This window comes from Sapajus apella, unplaced genomic scaffold (genome assembly GCF_009761245.1).
Source record: "Sapajus apella isolate SASKATOON/1434 unplaced genomic scaffold, GSC_monkey_1.0 scaffold46, whole genome shotgun sequence".
Taxonomy (NCBI): domain Eukaryota; kingdom Metazoa; phylum Chordata; class Mammalia; order Primates; family Cebidae; genus Sapajus; species Sapajus apella.
This window is the reverse complement of record NW_022436986.1, coordinates 15766880-15788905: the sequence shown is the minus strand read 5'-3', so window position 1 is coordinate 15788905 and position 22026 is coordinate 15766880.

The following is a 22026-nucleotide window of genomic DNA, read 5'->3' as shown; positions in this document are numbered from 1 at the left end:
TTCTGTTGAAATACCAGGTGTGGGTTCTGTCTCTGGCTGGACCCTGACTGATACATGTTGGCACATATCATGATAAGGAGCTGTAAACTTCCCTTTCGGGTGAAATTCTACTAATGGTTCAGAGGGCCAGGTAGTGCGAATAAACACTAAGTTCCATGTTGCATGCAGGATGGATTTCCTCTTAGACTGCGAAGTCACAGATGTGGACAACCTCCACAGTCTTGGATAACCTTTTATTGTAACTGAAAATAAAGATTAGCTAAGGCAGGGCTCAGAAATGTTTTTTTTTTCCCCCATTTATTTATTTTATTGCATTTTAGGTTTTGTGGTACATGTGAAGAACATGCAAGATTGTTGCATAGGTACACACGTGGCAGTGTGATTTGCTGCCTTCCTCCCCATCACCTACATCTGGCATCTCTCCCCTTGCCATCTCTCCCCAGCTCCCCACACCCCTCTGTCCCACCCCTATTTCCCCCCAACTGACCCCAGTGTGTAGTGCTCCCCTCCCTGTGTCCATGTGTTTTTTAGAACACAAGAGAAAATCTCCCTCAGAGTAGCTCCTCTAGCTCTTCCCAAAAATTCATGAGTTCCTGTTGGATGGATTCTTTCATTGTGATTTCAGCTTTGCCTGTCTTAAGTTACTGCTTCTCCTGCTAGATTTACTTAGAGATGGGCCTGTCTGTTCTGGAATCTTCTTCCCAGTCAACAGCAGAAATGCAATAGAAGCTTTTGCTATGAGAACACAGGCAACTAAGCAGACGTATTTCTTGGCCTAGCAATTTTCTGGATAAATATTTACTAAGCAGCCACAAAGCAACTGGCACCATTAAGTCTGCATGTCAGAAGGTTTCAAGTACTAGTTTCTGCTTTGCACCAGGAAAAGCAAATACTTTGCATATTATCTCCTTTGTGATGAGAAGAGCAGACACCCTGATGGAGACAGCTCTACAGTGGAGCCATCGCTCACTGTCATCTCAGCCCATTTTATCCCTGTGGTCACAGGACTCCACCACCAGGAATCCAGGCCCCTACATGAACATGCCTTTAGCCTGGTGACAGGGTGCTGGCATTGGCTTGGGGCTTTGGTGTTGGCTTGGGCCTGAGCCAGCCCAGCACATATTTTCTTTGTAGATTAAACCTGAACTAAAAATCAGACCAGAGGCAAACTATGGCCCATAATGGGAAGGAAACTTCTTCCCCACTCCTGCCCAGAACACTGCCAGGCAGTGCAGGGGCAAAACGGGAGCACTTCAAGATTTGGCAGCTTCAGCAGCCCTAGAAGACAGAGCCCTTGCCATGAACGTCAGCATCCCACCACGAGTGCTCACAGCAGCGGCAGAGTTGAGGCACTACTTTATGAAGTCTCACAGACAAAGGAACCAAGAGACTCCTCTGAAGGCAGGAGAGAAACTCATGGCAGAGGATTAGAGGTGACCAAAAGTGCTGACAGTTCAATGGAGGAATTCACATGAGATGTGCCCTGGGGGTTAGTTGACTTGGGAGAGGTTCGATTTAACCTCTAGCTGAAGGCCAAGGTGTCATATCTTACAGGATACAAGATGTAACTGGGCTTTTTTTTCCTTTGGTGAACATGTCCAGAGATGGAGTGGAAACACTAAACTCGAAGAAAAGACTATAGTTCACTATAGTCCACTCTTAATTAATATAGTACCAGAAGTCCTAGACAGAGCAATTAAACAAGAGAAAGAAATAAAGAGCATCAAAACTGGAAAAGAGGATGTCAAATTGTCCCAGTTTGCAGACAACATTTACATAGAAAAACCTAAAGAATCCACCTAAAAACCTCTTAGAACTGATAAATGAGGTGGGGAGTGGTGGCTCGTGCCTGTAATCCAACACTTTGGGAGGATAAGGCGGGCAGATCACTTGAGGTCAGGAGTTCAAGACCAGCCGGCAACATGGCAAAACCCTGTCTCTACTAAAAATACAAAAAATTAGCCAGGCATGGTAGCACGAACCTGTAGTCTCAGCTACTTGGGGAGGCTGAGGCACAAGAATCATCTGAACCTGGAGGATGGAGGTTGCAGTGAGCCACGATTGAGCCACTGCACTCCAACTCCAGCCTGGGTGACAGAGCAAGACTGTTTAAAAAAAAAAAAAGAACTGATAAATGAATTCAGTAAAGCTGCAGGATACAAAATCTGCATGCATAAATCAGTAGCAGTTCTGTATACCAGTAACAAACTAGCTAAGAAAGAAATCAAGAAAGCAATCCCATTTACAACAGCTACAAAACAAATATCTAAGAATAAACTTAAGCAGGTGAAAGATCTCTACAATGAAAACTGCAAAACACTGATGAAAAAATTGAAGAGGACATACCAAAAAAATGGAAAGATGTTCCATATGGATGAATTAGAAGAATTAATGTTGTCAAATGACCATACTACCAAAAGTGATCTACAGATTCAATGTGATTCCTATCAAAATACCAATGACATTCTTCACAGATACAGAAAAAATTATCCTAAAATTTGTATGAAACTACAAAAGACCTCAAAGAGCCAAAGCAATCCTAAACAAAATTAAACCTGGAGGCATCATAAGATCTGACTTCAAAATATATTACAAAGCTATAATAATCAAAACAGCATGGCACTGGCATAAAAGAGGCACATAAACCAATGGGACAGAATACAGAAGACAGAAATAAATCCCCTTATGCCAAGTGCATTGTAGCAAGCAAGAAAGATGCAAAACAGAATCTCAACTCTCTATTCCTGTTTCACCTTCATTGCCCTCTCCATTATTCCAGCTCTAGACATTTACTTAATCTCTTGTAGAAAAACAAATAATGAGATCTCCATCAGAGTCAAATGCATAATCAACCCAGGGAATGCAAGCAATGCATAGGCACCAGACAGGCATCATATAGATCAATAAGCAGGATAACTGAACAGCTGACAACTCTTCAGCCCAAGATAAGCATGAAGCTGTTTCTCCAGGTTCATTGCCCCCAGCCCCTTAAAGAACAGCCAGAGAACTCCTTGCAAGACAAAAAGAAAGTGGCCCTGCCCTGCCCGCAAGTCACTCCCCCTTCAAGCCCTGGTGTGTTCTTTTCAGTATTTCTATTCTTGTTGAAAAGTCAGATCAACCAAGAATCAACAAAAATAATGCTTAAAAACAGTCAGTGCTTGGTCCAGAATACGCTGAGAAAAAAGCCAAGATCTCATGTCAACTCAAACTACCCCTACCTGCCATGAGAGTGTGCAGAGAGGCACAGGAAAGCCAGTCCTACTGGGAAGCCTTAATAATTACCACTAGAACTGGCCGGATGCCACAAGGCTGGGAGAAGACGGCTTAATTAAGCGTAATCTCTGACAGTTCTGATTGGGAAGTTGAGGACACAGTAACTGGGTGCCTTTTAGGCAACAATCTGTTCTTTTCGTTAAGACACAGTGAGGGTCTCTTCTTTTGCCTACAACAAACAGGAGAGCTGTAATTAACGCCATGTCAAACTGCAGCTGGGTGTACTATTTTGGATCTCATATTTTCCTGGAGAGTTTTACAACCAAAAAGATAATGTGCCTCCCCACAAGAATGGAGGCTATATTTAAGGTACTTGAGGCATTGTAACAATCTGCAGGCTTAACTCTACTTCTCATGATAAAGAGAGGGTAGGAGCCAAAATCTGGTGGTTTATACTGTGTATGTGTGCAGAAACCTTGTGTATTAGCTTCCTAGGGCTGCTATAACAAACTGTCACACCCATGATGACTAAAACACATACACTTATTATCTTACAGTTATGGAGGCTAGAAGTCTGATATCAAGGTGTGAGCATGGTTGATTCCTTCTGAGGGCCGTGAGGGAGAATCTGTTCTGTGCCTATCTCCTAGCTCCTGGTTGCTTTCTGGTAATACGGAGTTCCTTGGTTTGCAGATGTAACATCGTGAACTCTGCCTTTATCTTCACATGGCTCTCTCTGTGGGCATGCCTATCTCTAAGTCCAAATATCCTTATAAATTTTTATAAGAACACAGTCATGTTGGATTAAGGCTCACCCTAATGACTTCATTTTAACTTGACCATCTGCAAAGACCTTATTTCCAAATATGGTCCACATTCACAGGTACTGAGAAACAGGGTTTCAACACCCTTGGGGTTGGGGGGTAACAATTCAACCCATGACACCTTGGTTCTAATGAAATCTTATGTAGATCTTCCCTGCTGGAAAAAAGAGAAAAGTATAGACAAGGGTAGAGCTTCTCTGGTTGACATGAGGGTATGGAGTGGATGTTCTCAAGCCTCTCCCTGTCCATCCTCTTGGTACCACCTTCCTCCTGCAGTCTCTGAGGTCTCTGCAGAATGTGGTTCAACTTTCCCTCGTTTTAGAGCAACTAAACAGAGAGAGAACCTAGATGTATCCTTTTTTAAAAAAATAAGCAGGTGTCAAAGATTTATTGAACTCATTAAGCGAACCAGTGATATGTTATAACCAGGCCAAAGGATCATTCCAAGAACACACATATCTAAGTAACCTGAAATGCTGAAATGAGTCTACAAATTAGTGTAAAACTCATCAATATCCACAGTGCAATAACCAACTGCATCCCCGCTGGACAAAATTCATTTCCATTTCTGTGTGTAAGAATCGCGTGTATTACTGTCAGTGTTCTACAAATTGCAGAGTTACAAAACAAAACTCCAAGGCAATGCAGATAACCAGGAATGGTGCCCTAGATAAGACACCCAGTAGTCTTTTTTGCCCATTTCAAAGTCTTGCACAATTTTTTCTAGCAGATTATATGCCTCCCAGGTGCTAAGACTACCACAGATACCATCAATTACTTAAGGCTTTTAATGTCCCTAAGGTTTGTGGTGGTCTGCTGGTTGGGGAGGGGGTCAACTTTTTTCAAGTTTCAAGAACTATTAGGATGACCCCTCTACCCCACCCAATCTATGTTGCTCCCAAGACCCTAACATCAGGGAAACAGAAATTCCTCTGTGGTTACAGGGATTCCTCAGCTCCTCCTGGGAGATCAGGCTTTCTGGAATTCAGCACCAATCTTCTCTCTTCCACCCTTTGCTCCTGCTGCCAAGCTCCTTCCCTTACACACCCCGCTCCCCAGTTCCACCACCTCTTCTCTCCTCCAGTATACATTTCAGCGGTCATCCCAGTCCCGAACAGGCACCCCACTGAGGCCGCTTCCCTAAACAGGAAGTCCATCAGTGTCAAGAGCAACCTTGTTATTTTTTGTCCTCTCTGTTTTGTCTCCTTACTTATGACTTTGAGCCTTCAAGCTGAAACCTGAGACCCAGAGACCTGAATTTTTCTCTTAGTTCCACCACTTAGTGGCTATGTGACGGAAGCTTCAGTTTCTATCATCCTAAGCTCTGAGTGTAAATGTAAGAACAGCCGATGCTACAGTCTTCCATCCAGATCCTCTCCAGGACCTAGGACTGGGGCACTCACTCCACCAGCCCTGGAAACTGCCCTCTGCCACAGGAAGCCACCTCACCCAAGGTTACCACCCCTCTCTGGGAGCAGCCTGCATACAGTGACTGCTCCAGGTGGGGTAGAAAGTCCAGCCCCCTTGCCTCACCGTGGGACATCTCTGAAGGGCCACTCTAGTTTCAGCGCTCCCCATGGCATCAGCTGAGATGTCTGTTGCTCCTACACACAGCGCAACTTCTCCTTCTGTCCAGTCCTGCCTGTTTCACTCCTTCTCAGGTGTGTTCCCAAGGGGCTATCCAATAAAAACATTTTTTTTTTTTGAGACAGAGTCTCACTCTGTCACCCAGGCTGGAGTGCAGTGGTGCGATCGTGGCTCACAGCAGCCTTCACCTCCCAGGTTCAAGCAATTCTCCTGCCTCAGCCTCCCAAGTAGGTGGAATTACAGGCACCCACCATCATGCCCAGCTAATTTTTGTAGAGACGGGGTTTCACCAAGTTAGCCAGTCTGGTCTTTAACTCCTGACCTCAGGTGATCCCCCCGCCTCAGCCTCCCAAAGTGCTGGGATTATAGGCATGAGCCACTGCACCCAGCCAATAAATGCATTTCTTGCACACAAGCCTTAGAGTCTCTCTTTTCTTGGGAATACGATCCTGAAACAATGAGATAATGTTAAGCATGTAATAAGGGCTCAAATACGCCACTGACAAGTTCTACGACCTTCATGGAGTCACTTCTCTCTGGCCTCAGTTTTCTGAGCCCTAAAGTGAGGTTATCAGCCCAAAAGAGTCGCTAAGATCCTTTTGAGCACCAACATGCTAACAGTTTCTAAATCTACAAACAGTAGAGAGCTGGGCATAGGCTTGGAAGATCAGCTACATCACTGCCCAGGCTTCCCCATGCTGATACAGCTCTGAGAAAAAAGTGGAATGGGGGGGGGCATGGGGGTGGTTTGTTTTCTGCTATGCTCCAATAGAGATTCCACATGGCAAGGTAGGAGGGGGACCTTTCCTGAGCATGGTAAGACAATCTGAGATTGTTTTCCTTCCACATGCTGCCAGGCTCATGAAACTGATAACCCTGGGAAAGTCTGGCATCTTACAGAGTTACATTCTCCCATAAGCCAGTGTCAGCCTTGGCCAGGCCCTCCACATTGCAGATAAGAATTGGGATCTTGTCAGTCAGCACCATGGTTGCAGACACACTGGGGAGGGAGTTTCAGTCACTTTGGAGTCACTGCTTTTTGCTCAGCAGTGCCCACAAGCAGAAGCACATGGTGTAGCTCGCCATCCCTTAGCAAGGGTACAGTATGGTACCCAAAAGTGACATTTCTCATTCCCGGCTTAAGACTGAGAGGGACCTCAGGGACCCTCAGGGACTTATAGTGCCCATAAACACTAGTAGATCAGTGCTACACACACATACACTCACACACACACCATACTTCCCACTACTCTGAGACAGATTCTTGCCACTTGATTCTCAAGGAAATACAAACAATTCAAGGTTACATACAGCTGCTGATTCATTGGAAGCATCTGGACAACATAAATGTTCCAAGGCTAAGCTTATTTTTTTTCTTTTTTTTTGAGACAGGGTCTCACCCTGTGGCCCAAACAAGAGTGCATGGCATGATCACAGCACACTGCAGCCTCAAACTCCTAGGCTCCAACAATCCTCCGCCTCAGCCTCCCGAGTAGCTGGGACTATAGGCACACACCATCACAATAGCTCATTTTTTAAATCTTTTTTTTGAGATGGGGGTCTCAAGTTCCTGTCCTCAAATAACCCTCCTGCCTTGGCCTTCCAAAGTGCTAGAATTATAAGCATGAGCCATGCCCAGTACGGCTCAGCTTCGTAACCTGTAAAATAGGATGTATTACACTGTAAGTACTATGAGCTGCTCTGATAAGCTCTTAGAATCAACTCTAAAAATCTCAGTGGCTTAACACAATAGGGGTTTATTTGTTGCTCTCATAGAGTCTGAAATGGGTGTCAGCTGTCTTCCAAGATGTGATTAGAAAAGCAGCTTGCAGCTTCCAATATTCCGGTGCCTGTCCACACAAGATGGAGGAGGAGAAAAGAATGTAGAGGGTCAGATATGGGAGCACTGTTTAGCTCAGGCCTGGAAGTAACTCACAATATTTTCACACACATGCTTGTAGCTAAAACTTAATCATGTCGCCATGCTTAGCAGTAAAAGAATCAGGGAAATAGAGTTTAGCTGTGTGCCCACAATGGGAAACAGGTTTAAGAGGAGCCACTCAGTCCCTTCCAAGAATGATAACCTTATAGGATTGTTGTTGGCTTAACGAAGACAGTAAGCAGTTCAGGTGTACAGTGAGTATTTAATAGATACTTTGTGCATACTTCATCACCCAGAATATCCTTTTAAAATGTGTACACAGGGCCAAATTTAATAAAAGTAATACTTTTCTTACCTTTTTTTTTTTTTTTTTTTTTTTGAGACAGAGTCTCGCTCTGTTGTCCAGGTAATAATCTTGGCACAATCTGGGCTTACTGCAATGTCTGCTTCCCGGGTTCAAGTGCTTCTCCTGCCTCTGCCTCCCAAGTAGCTGGGACTACAGACACCAGCCAACAGGCACGCCCAACTAATTGCTGCTGATATTATTACAACAAAGGCAACCCAACAAGACCCTGGGAACTGGCTGGGGATGCCATGAACGAATATTGGTCCCAGGACAGAGATGGGTCCCAAGCTTGGGAGGGCGGCTCTGTCTTGCTTGGACCCACACAACACTCATAAAAGACTCTGGGTGGCCAACACAAGCTCACACTTCTGCTGACTTCCCTTGGGCAAGGGAGGGAGTGGGTTTAGTTCCAAGTTAAGAACAGGCAGGGAAATGGGAAGTGCTTTGATTGCAGTTTAAATTCTTTCCACTGGCCAGGCATGGTGGCTCATGTGTGTAATCCCAGCACTTTAGGAGGCTGAGGTGGGTGGATCGCTTGAGGCCAGGAGTTCCAGACCAGCCTGGCCAACATGGTGAAACCTCATCTCTACTAAAAATTCAGAAACGAGGCTGGGTGTAGTGGCTCATGCCTGTAATCCCAGCACTTTGGGAGGCCAAGGCAGGTGGAACACCCGAGGTCGGGAGTTCAAGAACTGCCTAACCAACATGAAGAAACCTTGTCTCTACTAAAAATACAAAATTAGCCTGGCATGGTGGCACATGCCTGTAGTCCCTGCTACTCAGGAGGCTGAGGCAGGAGAATCACTTGAAGCCACGAGGTAGAGGTTGCAGTGAGCCAAGATGGTGCCACTGCACTCCAGCCTGGGTGACAGAGTGAGACTCTATCTCAAAAAAGAAAAATTCTCTCTACCTACCATGCAATTATTCTTCTGAGAATACCAGAAGGCTAACAAGACATGCAAACAGAAAAATTAATTATCCTTCCAAAGACACCCAGTCAGGCTACAACAAGGATATATGTTCTTCCCAGTAATTTGATGTTGGCCTCACTCCTTGAGAAATAATAGCCCTGACCTTATTTTTCTAGAGGCATATTTTTTTCTTTACTTTGTGTTTTTAAAGGGTCTCCATGTCAATCCTAAATACCTCTGCCTGAGACATTTGGAGCAAAAGCTCCACAATTAAATTTCTTCTCTCTCATTTCCAAGTTGCTCTCTTAATAGTAGGTCAGAGGAAAGGGTCTATATTAATGCCAATACATGAAAAAGAAAATAAAAATGGTAATTATTTGATACCCTCTAATACTACATTCCCTGCACACACGTGCGCATGCGCGCGCACACACACACACACACACACACACACACACACACACACACATGCACACCAGCAACAGCAGCAACCCTTGGCTAGATTTGTCATTTTGACTTTGGGGCATCAAAAAAAAGGGAAATAGGAAAAGAGAGAAATGACAGAAAAGGAAGATGAAGTATAAAATAATTGGGGGGAAATGTTAGAGAAACTTCTTTGGAGCTTTATATGCTGCGACTTGTTGCCCGCCCCACCCCTCAATAACCCTAGTTCTATTAATCTAGGTTCCTTATAAGATAAGCTACTGTGTTAGTTTGCTAGGGCTGCCATAACAAACTATCACGCACTGGATGGCTCAAGCAATAGAAATTTAATTTCTCACAGTGCCAGAAGCTGGAGGTCGACGACCAAGGTGCCAGCAGGGTTGGTTTCCTTTGAAGCCTCTGTCCTTGGCTTACAGATGGCTGCCTTCTCACTGTGTCCACACATGGCACACTTTTCTCAGTGTGCAATGCCCATGGTGTCTCTTCCTTTTATGATAGGGACACCAGCAGTATCTGGTTAGGGCCCCCTCTAATGACTTCATTTTAACTGAATCGCGTCTTTAAAGGCCTTGTCTCCAAATAGTGCAGTCGTATTTTGAGGTTCCAGGGGTTAGGGCTTCAACTTATGAATGGGAGGGGGGCAGTATAATTCCATCCATAACAGCAAGCTTGCAGCAAATAATTTCTTTAAGTTGAAAATGCAGAAAAACAAAGAATAAAATGGTTTTGTAACAAAACATATAGCTCATTTGGAAAATATTGGTTCACCAGCTATGCAAATCTTCCAAATGTTGGCTCAACTTGATTGAAAAATATCAAAAAAAAAAAAAAAAAAAAAACCCACTTGTCAATATTACTACTGATCTTACCAGAGAAGTCTTCAAGTATTTGAGTCGTCAAGATCGTGATGGCAGAAACAAGTTTTCCAAAATTCTAATTTTTGCTTGAAAACTTGTATTTTATCATTGGTAACAAATACTGTCAGTTGTTTTTCTTGAAGTGACAGGCTCCTTTTGTTTGTTTTCAGGAAAATATCTGCCAAATACCCTAGTGTGAGTAACCACAGTTTGCCTGACAGTCATTCTTTCAAATAAAAATGGTGTTTCACAGAAAAAAGCTCTCAACTCTGACACACAAGTGCTTTTTTCTTAAGGGAATTACTGTACTTCGGAATGCCCCAAAAGTACTTTGTGCATGCTTCATCACCCAGAATATCCTTTTAAAATGTGTACACAAGGGCCAAATTTAATAAAAGCAATAATTCTCTTACCACTTTTTTTTTTTTTTTTTTTTTTTTGGAGACAGAGTCTTGCTCTGTTGCCCAGGCAACAATTTTGGCAAAATCTGGGCTCACTGCAACCTCTGCCTCCCAGGTTGAGGTGTTTCTCCCACCTCTGCCCCCCAAGTAGCTGGGACTATAGGCACCCACCACCACGCCCAACTAATTTTTGTATTTTTAGTAGAGGCAAGATTTTGCCATGTTAGCCAGGCTGGTCTCAAACTCCTGACCTCAGGTGACCCACCTGCCTCAGTGTCCCAAAGTGCTGGGATTACAGATGTGAGCCACCACACTCAGCAATTTTTTACCACTTTTTAAGTGAAATTGGCAGGCTTATTTTTTCACTTCAACTGTGTGGCAGTGCTGTGACAGTGATGACCAGCACAGTTGGACCCCACTGCCTGATTTCTACTAAGGCACCTAGCAGTACTACATACACACCATTGGTGTCACACCCTCAGTGCAAATGTCAACACAGTGAACAAGGCAAATGGTATCTTAGTGCTTGCTGTAGACTGAATGTTTGTGTTCCCCCCAAATTCAAATATTAAAAATCTAATAGGCCATGTCATGATTATTAGGAGGTGGGGCTTTGTGGGGAGATCATGAGTGTGGAGCCCTCCTGAATGAGATTAATGCCCTTAATAAAGAAGTCCAAGGGAGTTGCCTTTCTACTTCCACCACGTGAGGTCACAGTGAGAAGGTGCCGTCTATGGACCAGAAAGCGAGCCCTCGCCACATACTGAATGTGCCAGCACCTTGATCTTAGACTTCTCAACCTCCAGAACTATAAGACATTATTGTTTCAAAGCTACCCAATCATTGGTACTTTGTTATATAGCAGCCAAATTGCACTAAGACAGTTTTTACTTTGAAAATCCCCTGAAAGAGTCATAGGAACGCCTAAAGGTCCAGGGACCACACTTTTTAAAACTAGCTGTCATAGATCAAGCTGAATCCCTCTTCATCCTCCAGTAACCTCAGTTCCTCCAGCATCACTACTGCCTCCCAGCCATCGAGTAACCACAAATGCAAGATTGGCATAGATTCTCAATACACACTTTTACCTATGATTATATCCATAGAAAATATGTAGGGTTTTTTACATTTAGGTAAATATCACAGTATACATGTTCTTTTGCAATGTGCCGTTTTCACACAACAATGTATTTTTAAGATCTAATCAAATAGGCTCAAACAGATCTTGTCCATTCTTTTAACTCTATAGTATTGCATGAAATGTATTATCCCCATTTTTTAAAATCTGTTCTTCCACCAAGGAAATGTATCTCTTCTTCTTTTGAAAATATTGGTCCTACTTTCTTGTCTATGTTTTTAAGTATGCATTTTGAAATGTATTATGAAATATTCCATACATCTGAAAGGCTATATATAACATGCAAGTGATGTCAAGAATAACACAGGTATGAAGGCCGAAATACAACACTGTACTACCACCCCTGAAGGAGCTTCATATTTGGCAGGGACTAGTGGTACAGACTGCCCAGGGCAGTTTGCGCCTGGTTTCCCACTCATGAGTTTTGGCAGGGCTTCCAGTACCCCATGAAGACATGAAAAGACATCATTCTTAAAGGCTGGGATGAAACTTGCTCTTTAACTCAGGAACAAGGTTTCCCTTTTCTGGAACTGAAAGATACACAAAGTTTCCTTGTTCCCCTAAAGGGGGCTCAGGTGGAAATGGCAGGTCTATTTCCACTGCCCACTGTGCATGAGAAAGCACAATGACTGTTTTTTCAAATGCCTTTCATATTTCTGAGGTCCCCAAGTTGTGCTGTGACAAACAAGTGATTGCCTTCTTTGATACTTACATGTACTTTCAGCATTTTTTATTTTTTAAATCATCACCATGTAGCAGGTGCTTTTGATTTTTTTTTTTCAGACACAAAATAGGAAGGGTGTTTTCAAGTTGAAGTTGAGGTTCAGAGGAATGAACATGGACTTTGCAGTGAGTCAGAGATAAATGCAACTTGCCTCTTTATCCATCAGCACTGATGTGATATTAAGCAGATCACTTAGAGCCTTTGCCAGTTTCTGTGTTTGTCAAAGGAGCACAGTCCTTGGGCAGTCGCTGTGAGCATCACATAAGACAATATGTGCAAAGTGCCAGGCACAGTATCAGGGCACAATAAATAACAGTTTAGGGATGCTTATATGTCAGCCAGGTGAATCATATCAAAACTTTTTAATGGATTATTTTAATTATCAGAATTATGGATTTGACTTGAACCTACGCTATTCTGAGAAACTTCATACAACTCTTCATCCCTCCCTAGCTGCACTTCAAGCTAAACTCTGCCATCTGCTTCCAGTCCTGCCATACCACACAAGCTTTCTTTCCGAAGAAGCCAAAACATGCACATGGCCGGTCCAGCAGCATGACCTCTTGATAGCGTTGACACCATTGACAATGTGCTGTCTCTTAAGACACTTCCATCCTTGGCTTCTGAGACCCTCATTTCTCCTGGTTTACACAAGCTCCCAGGTACCAACACCCTTCATGGACTCTTACCTGGTCCCAAGTTTCCTCGAGGCTTGGTCTTGAGTCCTTATCTCTTCTCACTTTTCACTTCTCTCCCTGAGTGATCTCACTCACTCACACATACAGATAGATCCATGTCTCCATCTCCAGACCCAGCCTCTTCCTGAACGTCAGATTCTATCTGCCAATTCTCTAGTGAACTCCTCACTAGAGAGGAGTCCCTCAGACATCAAAGTCAACATGTCTAAAATTCACCATTCCACATGACTTTATCCCAAATCTGTGCTGTGGGCTTCATTTTGGCAAATTCTCTGTCACTATCCTTTCAGTCACCTAAGTGGAAAGCACTGGTATACATTTAGAAGCATTGTGCTAATACCAGTTGTATCAATGCCATTTCTTTCTTGTTTGTTTGTTTGAGACAGAGTTTTACTCTCGTTGCCCAGGCTGGAGTGCAATGGCGTGATCTCGGCTCTCTGTAACTTCTGCCTCCTGGGTTCAAGCAATTCTCCTGCCTCAGCCTCCCAAGTAGCTAGGATTACAGGCTCCTGCCACCATGCCTAGCTAATTTTTTGTATTTTTAGTAGAGAGGGGGTTACACCATGTTGGCCAAGCTGGTCTTGAACTCCTGACCTTAGGTGATCTACTCGCCTTGGCCCCCCAAATTGCTGGGATTACAGGCGTGAGCCACCTCATCTGGCCTTTTTAAAAAAAAATTCTTTGGCTAGGGAAGGGACAGTCGGGGAAGGGGAGGATGGAGAGGGAAAACACAGGGAGAAATGCCTGATGTAGGCGAGGGGGGGAGGGAAACAGCAAACCACCATGGCATGTGTGTACCTATGCAACAACCCTGCGGGATGTGCACATGTACCCCAGAGCTTAAAGTACAATAAAAAAAATTATGTTCAGAAATTCTCCAGTTAGTTTTCACTAGCCAGGTTCAGGCTCTTTCTACCTGACCTCTCTTGTCTCCAGTCTAGTGCCCCTTTATTAACTCCATTCTCCAACATGCATTCAGAATAACCTTTCTAAAAAATATATATATATATCTCACATGCAATGCCAATGAGATGTGGCCATATTATTTATTTATCAACCAAAAGTGAGATACGTCTTATAGTGAAAGGGTGTGCGAGTAATTACACTGGAACAAGAGACAAACTCTGATTTTATGCCAGGCACTGTGCTAAGTGCTTTACACACCCAATAAACATATGTAGCTCTTATGATTATCTAATTACAGATGAGGAAACTGAGGCTTACAGAGGTTGAGTGGCTTCCCCATGGGCACACAGCTAATATGTGAAAGATTGGGATTTGAACCCAGCACCATCTAATTCTAGAGTTCATCACCTTAACTATTTCCCATGCTGATCTTCTTAATTCTTTTTAAAAATGTGTTATTCCTCACCATCTACTTCACAAAAAAGCTTTCTGAGGTGGCCATAGCCTTCTCCCTGACCGCTTATCCACAGGGACCTTCCCTGCAGCTGGGCACAACTAGCTGCTTCTCTCCTCCGTGCACTTGGTTTTTGTTTCTCCCAGAAATTTCCCACCATAACCTCATCTAACTCATCAAACTTAGCTCACGGATCACCTCTCCCAGGTTAACTGCACCCTGCAATGGGCTCCTACAGCATCCTGTGTATGTATAATTCAGAGCATTAATTATGCTGTATTATTCTATATCCTCTGCTGGTAAGGTTTCTTTTGTTGCCTTCTTCCAGCTATTGTAGTTGAATGTGTTGCTTATTTTCCTTCAAAGTTTCTGGTCTTCTGATCACTGTATTGAAAACTCTAGGCTGGGCGCGGTGGTTCAGGGCGGTTATCCCAGCACTTTGGGAGACCGAGGTGGGTGGATCACGAGGTCAGGAGTTCTAAGCCATCCTGACCAACTTGATGAAACCCTGTGTCTACTAAAAAATACAAAAATTAGCTGGGCATGGTGGCGCGCACCTGTAATCTCAGCTACTGGGAAGGCTGAGGCAGGGGAATTGCTCAAACCAAAGAGGTGGAAGTTGTAGTGAGCCGTGATTGTACCACTGCACTCCAGCCTGGGTGACACAGCAAGACTCCATCTCAAAAAAGAAAGAAAGAAAAGAAAACCCTAATTTCCCCTGTAAATACTGGCTTTGGCTGTGCCTCATGCATTTTGATGTGTGATAATCTCTTTAACCCAAGGAATTAAGGGACTTTTTACAAATTTTGGTTTTGATTTGGTTATTGTTGGTTAGCCAGTTGGTTTCCAGAAAATGGAAAACATTTTAGCTCTTTTGGAATATGCCCTGCCACCATCTTTTATTGTTACTCATTTTTAATTTTATTGCATTATGACCACAGAACATGGTCTGCATGATGATACTGACTCTTTAGAATAAATTGGAGCCTTTTCTGTGGCCTAGCACATGGCCAATTTTCATAAACATACAATGTGTGTCCAAAATGTATATATTCAATTTGTTGAACATAAAGTGTGATATATATCTATTATCTCAGGCTTATTAGTAATGTTATTTAATTCCTCTGTGTCTCTCTTTGCTAATTTTATGTCTGCTATGTCCATTGAAAACTGTTAAAATTTCCAACTATCTTATTCAATATTGTATTCCCAGCACTTCATACAGGTACTAGGTGCATTATAGTTTGTAATTGAATAAATGGAAATACTGCCCTGACGTACTTGATATCTAGGACTCATCTTATTAGAAACAAGTCATTTAGAAGCCAGCTCAACTTAGCTCTGATTCAGCATGCCCTTGGCCATGCCCAGGCCTCTCTACAGAGAGAGAAAGGTTACAGAGCAGATCCAGGTCAGGGCCTTGGAAAGGGCCTGTGCAATGAGGGGCATTCGTGGTTCTTTCATTTGTGAAAGTGCTTTCTCATACCTTAGCTTTTTGTGTTAGCTTCATGGCAGGACCACCAGGAAGGCAAATCGTATTTTATTATCCCAAATGCAGAGTTGAGAATCCAAAGGGCCACATCATTGTATAGGATCACACAGTCAATCACAGAGAAGCATGCAGAAGTCCCTTCACTGTTTAAAAAAAAAAAAAAAAATTAGGCCAGGCATGGTGGCTCACATCTGTAATCCCAGCACTTTGGGAGGCCGAGGGGAGCAGATCACCTGAGGTGAGGAGTTCAAGACCAACCTGGCCAACATAGTGAAACCCCATCTCTACTAAAAATTCAAAAAATTAGCTGGTTGGTCATGGTGGTGCGTGCCTGCAATCCCAGCTACTCAGGAGGCTGAGGCAGGGGAACCGCTTGAACCTGGAAGACAGAGGTTGCAGTGAGCTGAGATTGTGCCACTGTACCCCAGCCTGGCAACAGAGCAAGGCTCCATCTCAAAAAAAAATTAAAGGGCATCTTATTTTGAAATGTTTTTAAGAATTTGGTGATTTCCTGTTTAATTAATTTGTTATCAAAGGGATATGACAGGCTGGGCACAGTGACTCACACCTGTAATCCCAGACCTTTGGAAGGCTGAGGCAGGAGGATGGCTTTAGCCCTAGAGTTCGAGACCACCCTGGGCAACACAGCAAGACCCCATCTCTACACAAATAAAAAAATTAACTGAGCAGAGTGGCACACGCCTGTAGTCCCAGGTACTTGGGAAGATGAGGCAGGAGGATCGTTTGAGCCCAGGAATTTCAGGCTACAGTGAGATATGATCATGCCACTGAATGCCAGCCCAGGTGACAGGGCAAGACCCTGTCTCAAACAAACAAACAAAAAAAAAGAGTATGATTAATCAATAACAAGTGTTGGCAAGGATATGGAGTAATTGGAACCCTCAGATATCACCAGTGGGAATGTAGAATGGTGCAGCCTTTATGGAAAACAGTCTGGCAGTTCCTCCAAAGGCTAAACATATGACACAGCAATTCCACTCCTAGGTATTAAATACATACTGAAGAGAACTAAAAACATATGTTGACAAAAACTTGCATATGAACATTCATAGCAGCATTATAATAGCTAAAAAATGGAAACAACCCAAAGGGCCATCAATTGATGGATAGACAAACAAAATGTGGTATATCTATTCAATGGAACATTATTCAGACACAAAAAGGGGTGCAGCACTGATATATGCTACAACATGGGTAAACTTTGAAGACATTGTGCTCAGTAAGAGAAGCCAAAAAGGCCACCTATTGTGTTATTGCATTTATATGAAATGCCTGGAATGGGGAAATCTTTAAAAATAGAAAGTATGTCAGTAATTGTTAAAGGCTGGAAGAGGGGAGGATGGAGAGTCACTGCTAATGAATATGGGACTTCTTCTGGGGATTGTTATTAATCAGGATTATCTAGAAAAACAGAGCGAATAGGAGATAGATGATTGATTGATTAGATAGGTAGATAGGTAGATAGATAGATAGGGCAATTTATTATGTGAACTAGCTCATGCAATTACAGAGGCTGGGAAATCCCATAATATGTTGTCTGCAAGCTGGAAAACCAAGAAATCCAGTCATGTAATTAACCTAATTCTGAAAGTCTGAGAACCAGGAACTCAAACATCTAAGAGCAGAAGATGGATGTCCCCGTTCAAAAAGAGGGATGATAACATATTCTGCAGTTAGATAGTCATGGTGGTTGCGCAGCCTCATAGTTATTCTGAAAATACCAAAATTGCACATTACTGTTTGTGAATCATATCTCAATTTTTTAAATGATATGGCAAATCAATAATTCTATATCACTTCTCTATATCCCAACAGAAAATTCCCAGGAAGCAACACAAAAGAGTAGACTTTGTAAAAAGAATGAGCATATTTAAATTCTTCTGACCTCCAAAACTTCAGCATTTTATTTAACTTCTCTCGACATCAGTTTTCTTACCTGTAAAATGCAGGCAAGATTACCTGTCTCATTAAGTTCTTATGAGGATTAAATGAAACCATCTAAGTAAAACAGCTAGTCCTCTACCACACATTTAATAGGTATGAAAAAGTGACTGCTCTTATAATCATGCTTTTATTATTACTATTATTTTCACATCTTTAAGATCTTTCATATCTAATAATTTTAGTAATATTTTTGACACTTCTAATCACAGAGATATTGAAAGTTTCTTTTCTGTGAGCATAATCTTGGTGAATTCTTAGGAACTATGGCTTAAAGGAAAATCTATTTTTACCACACTGAGACATCTACTGTGCCTCTTCCATGGAGTAAATAATAATTAACAAAGCAGCTGCGGCGGGAAAAACATGTCACATGAATTTATTCAATGCATTGTTATGAATAGCAGTAGAATTGTTTGCCCATTGCACCCCCTTGTGAGAGCTCAAGGTAACTACCATTATTCAAGAGGGGCGGTTTTGAGCCTTTCAATTCTAAGTTTGGTCCTTAGTTCAGCAGTGTGGGCATCACATAAATGATTGTTAGAAATTTATTTCCTTATTTTTCTCTCTTTTAATTTAGGTTCAGAAGGTACATATGCAGGTTTGTTACCTGGGCAAAGTGTGTGTTGCATGGATTTGGTGTAGAGGAGGATGTGTGCACACCGGTGGGGGCAGAGTGGCAGCAGCAAGGTCCATGTACATGCACCAGTGGCAAAAGAGCAGTGAAATCCGTGAGTGCACACATGCACATGGGCAATGCACTAGGCGGAGGCTTCAAGCAAGTGTGTGTACTGGCAAAGCAGTGCAGGGAGGCTGCAGGTGGATGCACATCAGTGAGCCTGTCTGTCAAAGCTCTCCAATGGTTAGACAAGGTCTGCTGGTGAAGGAGCGATGGCAGCAGCCCGCAGGAAGCACTCTAGTTGGGCATCCAAGGCTGTACTTCCGGCAGATAGTCAACAAAGGCCAACACCACCTAAAGGATCATGGTAAGCCCTGGGAGACAGGCATCCCTAGCTGTGCTTTGCTGTAGCTATTCCCACACCAACCCCCCTTTAGCTCTGCACAGACTAGAGTCCTGTCCCTGCCACCTCTCCAAGTAGCTCTACCTGTCAGCTCAAATGTCCATGAGAGCCATGGGGTCTCCTGCAGCTAGGATTCTAGGATTCTGGATTCTAGGATTTTATGGCAAGAGTGAGCCACTCCTCACCTATTTAACTCACCCCTTCCCAGTCCTGCTGTTCGGCAGCCCTGTGCAGGGTTCCCAGCTTCCTCCCGCTTTAGCCCAAGATGTGCATCCTCCTTCTCCCTGCTCTCACTGCCTTCCTTCTGAAGCTCTGGTTGGAGAGTCCCAGTCTTACTAATGGTTTGGTCTCTCAGTGGGAGATGCTTTTCCCGGCTCTATCTAGTCAGCCACTTTAGTTCCTCTCTGTTAGAAATTTAGATCTCAGTTTCCATCTTTTAGTCAGAATCTGCATTTTTATCACTCTCCCCAGGTGATCTGTATGCACATTAAGTTTGCGAAGTACTAGCTAAGAGCATACGGTAAACACTTAGACTTTTATTCAGGAAACATTTATTGAGTGCTTTACGAGTGAATATTAAGTTCTGTCCTAGGAACTGAAAATACTAAGATAAATATAATTCTTTCCATAAAGAAAATTGGGATTTAAAACCTATAATTAGAATTAACTGTGGACTTTTTAAAAGGAGAATTTTAATTTTATAGTAAGTAAATAATATCTCAATTAAGAAAAAGAGTATGGCAAATCAAGAATCACAGATAACCATTCTAAATCCTAATAGAAAACCTCCAAGGAAGCAGCAGAGTATACAAAAAAGTGTAGACTTTGGGACAGATGGATCATATTAAAATTCTACCCTCTCAAGTCAATGAACACCAGAGGAGAGTTATGTATACAGTCCAATGGTACACCAAGAATAAAACAACTAACTGTGATTGGAAGAACTAAAGGTGGGTTTAAGGGGGAGGTAGCATTTGAGATGGACCTTAATGGGCAGGAAATTACCAGGTGAGGAACATTGGGCACAGTATGCCAGACTGGAGGAATGCCATGAGCATAATGCCATATTCAAAGGCATGTGATGTGTTACAAGAATGTCAAGCTCCTAAGGATGGAAATGAAGACAACTCTTGGCTGGCTGTCGGAGGAGGAATGATCACAGGGGGTGCACCTCCCTCACCTAGAACCTGATCCAGGACTGTTTTTTGCAAAAAAAAAAAAAATCAGTGATAACTACATGGTGATCATCCATGCAGTCTTGTCTATTATTTTAGGCTAGTAACCATTCTTTTTGCTCCTTGCCCATGCTGTAATGATTGTTAAATATTTTTAATATCACCCTTCCCAGGTCCAAAATCTAGGAAGATTCCTTTGTCAATAAAAGGATCAGTTTTTGGCCGGGCGCAGTGGCTCACGCCTGTAATCCCAGCACTTTGGGAGGCCGAGGCAGGTGGATCACGAGGTCAAGAGATCGAGACCATCCTGGTCAACATGGTGAAACCCCGTCTCTACTAAAAATATAAAAAATTAGCTGGGCATGGTGGTGCGTGCCTGTAATCCCAGCTACTCAGGAGGCTGAGGCAGGAGAATTGCCTAAACCCAGGAGGCAGAGGTTGCGGTGAGCCGAGATTGCGCCATTGCACTCCAGCCTGGGTAACAAGAGCAAAACTCTGTCTCAAAGAAAAAAAAAAAAAAAGGATCAGTTTTTGGTCATTTTGTAATTGACCAGCTTCCCTTGTCAATGAAAAGAAAAACAAATTAAGCGTATTAAGCATAGCATTACCCAGTTGTAACTACAAAGGTGAAAAACAGCACACATGAGGTGGGAGAGGAGGGCAAGAGATAAGCAGAAAAAAAAACTTTGCAAAAATAATGGTCAAATAGCTTCCAGATTTGATGAAAACTATAAACACACAGATCCAAGAAGCTCAACAAACACCAAGCAGAGAAAACTTAAAGAAATCACATCAAGGCATAGATAATTAAATTGTTGAAAACAATGACGACAACAACAACAAAACCCTCTTTAAACCAGCCAGAGGAGAAAAAACAAATTTCACAGACAGGAACAAAGATACGACAGTAATTTTTTATGACAAATAATAGAAGCCAGAAAACAATGCTGAAAGAAAAATCAACTATAATCCTAGAATTCCATGTCCAATAAAAATACCCTTCAAAAGTGAGGCCAAATTAAAACCTCCTTAGAAAAAAACAGAACATAAGGAAATTCATCACCAGCTAAATTGTTCTACATTTTTTGTTTGTTTGTTTATTTGTTTGTGATGGAGTCTCACTCTGTTGCCCAGGCTGGAGTGCAGTGGTGCAATCTTGGCTCACTGCAACCTCTGCCTCCTGGGTTCAAGCAATTCTGCTGCCTCAGCCTCCGAGTAGCTGGGACTACAGGCACACACCACCACGAGAGGCTAATTTTTGTATTTTTAGTAGAGATAGGATTTGACCATGTTGGCGAGATTGGTCTCAAACCCCTGACCTCAGGTGATCCACCCGCCTCAGCCTCCCAAAGTGCTAGGATTACAGGCACGAGCCACTGTGCCTGCACCAAGACATGTTTTTAAATGAACATCTTCCAGGGGAAGGAGTAAATAACATCAGATGAAAATTTAGATCTACACAATAAAATAAAGTACACTTGAAATAGTAATGATATGTGTAAAATTAGATTTTTCTTCATTTTTAATGAAAATGATTTACCATGTAAAGCAAATGTAATATATTGTGGGATTTATTACATATGTAGAAGTAAAATGTATAATCCCAGTGGTACAAAGGATGGAAGGAAGAAAGAAAAAATCCTGTTACAAGATTCTTACGTAAAGAAGCAAATAATATTTTAAGATAGATTGTGATATTTTTTAAATGCATTTTGTAAATTCCAGAGCAAAACACTAAGAAAATTAAGCAAACGCACATATCTGATAAGAAATAATGGAGATAAATAGAATAATTAATACAAAAAAGACAGAAAAAAGGAAAAGGGAACAAAGAGTCAACAAGAAATTGGAAAATAATAATGAGAGAGTAGATTTAAATCCAACTATACAGACAATTACATTAATGTCAACTAAACACTCCAATTAAAAAAAAAAACAGAGATTGTCAGATGAGATAAAAATGTTAGACCTAACTATATATTATCTAGAA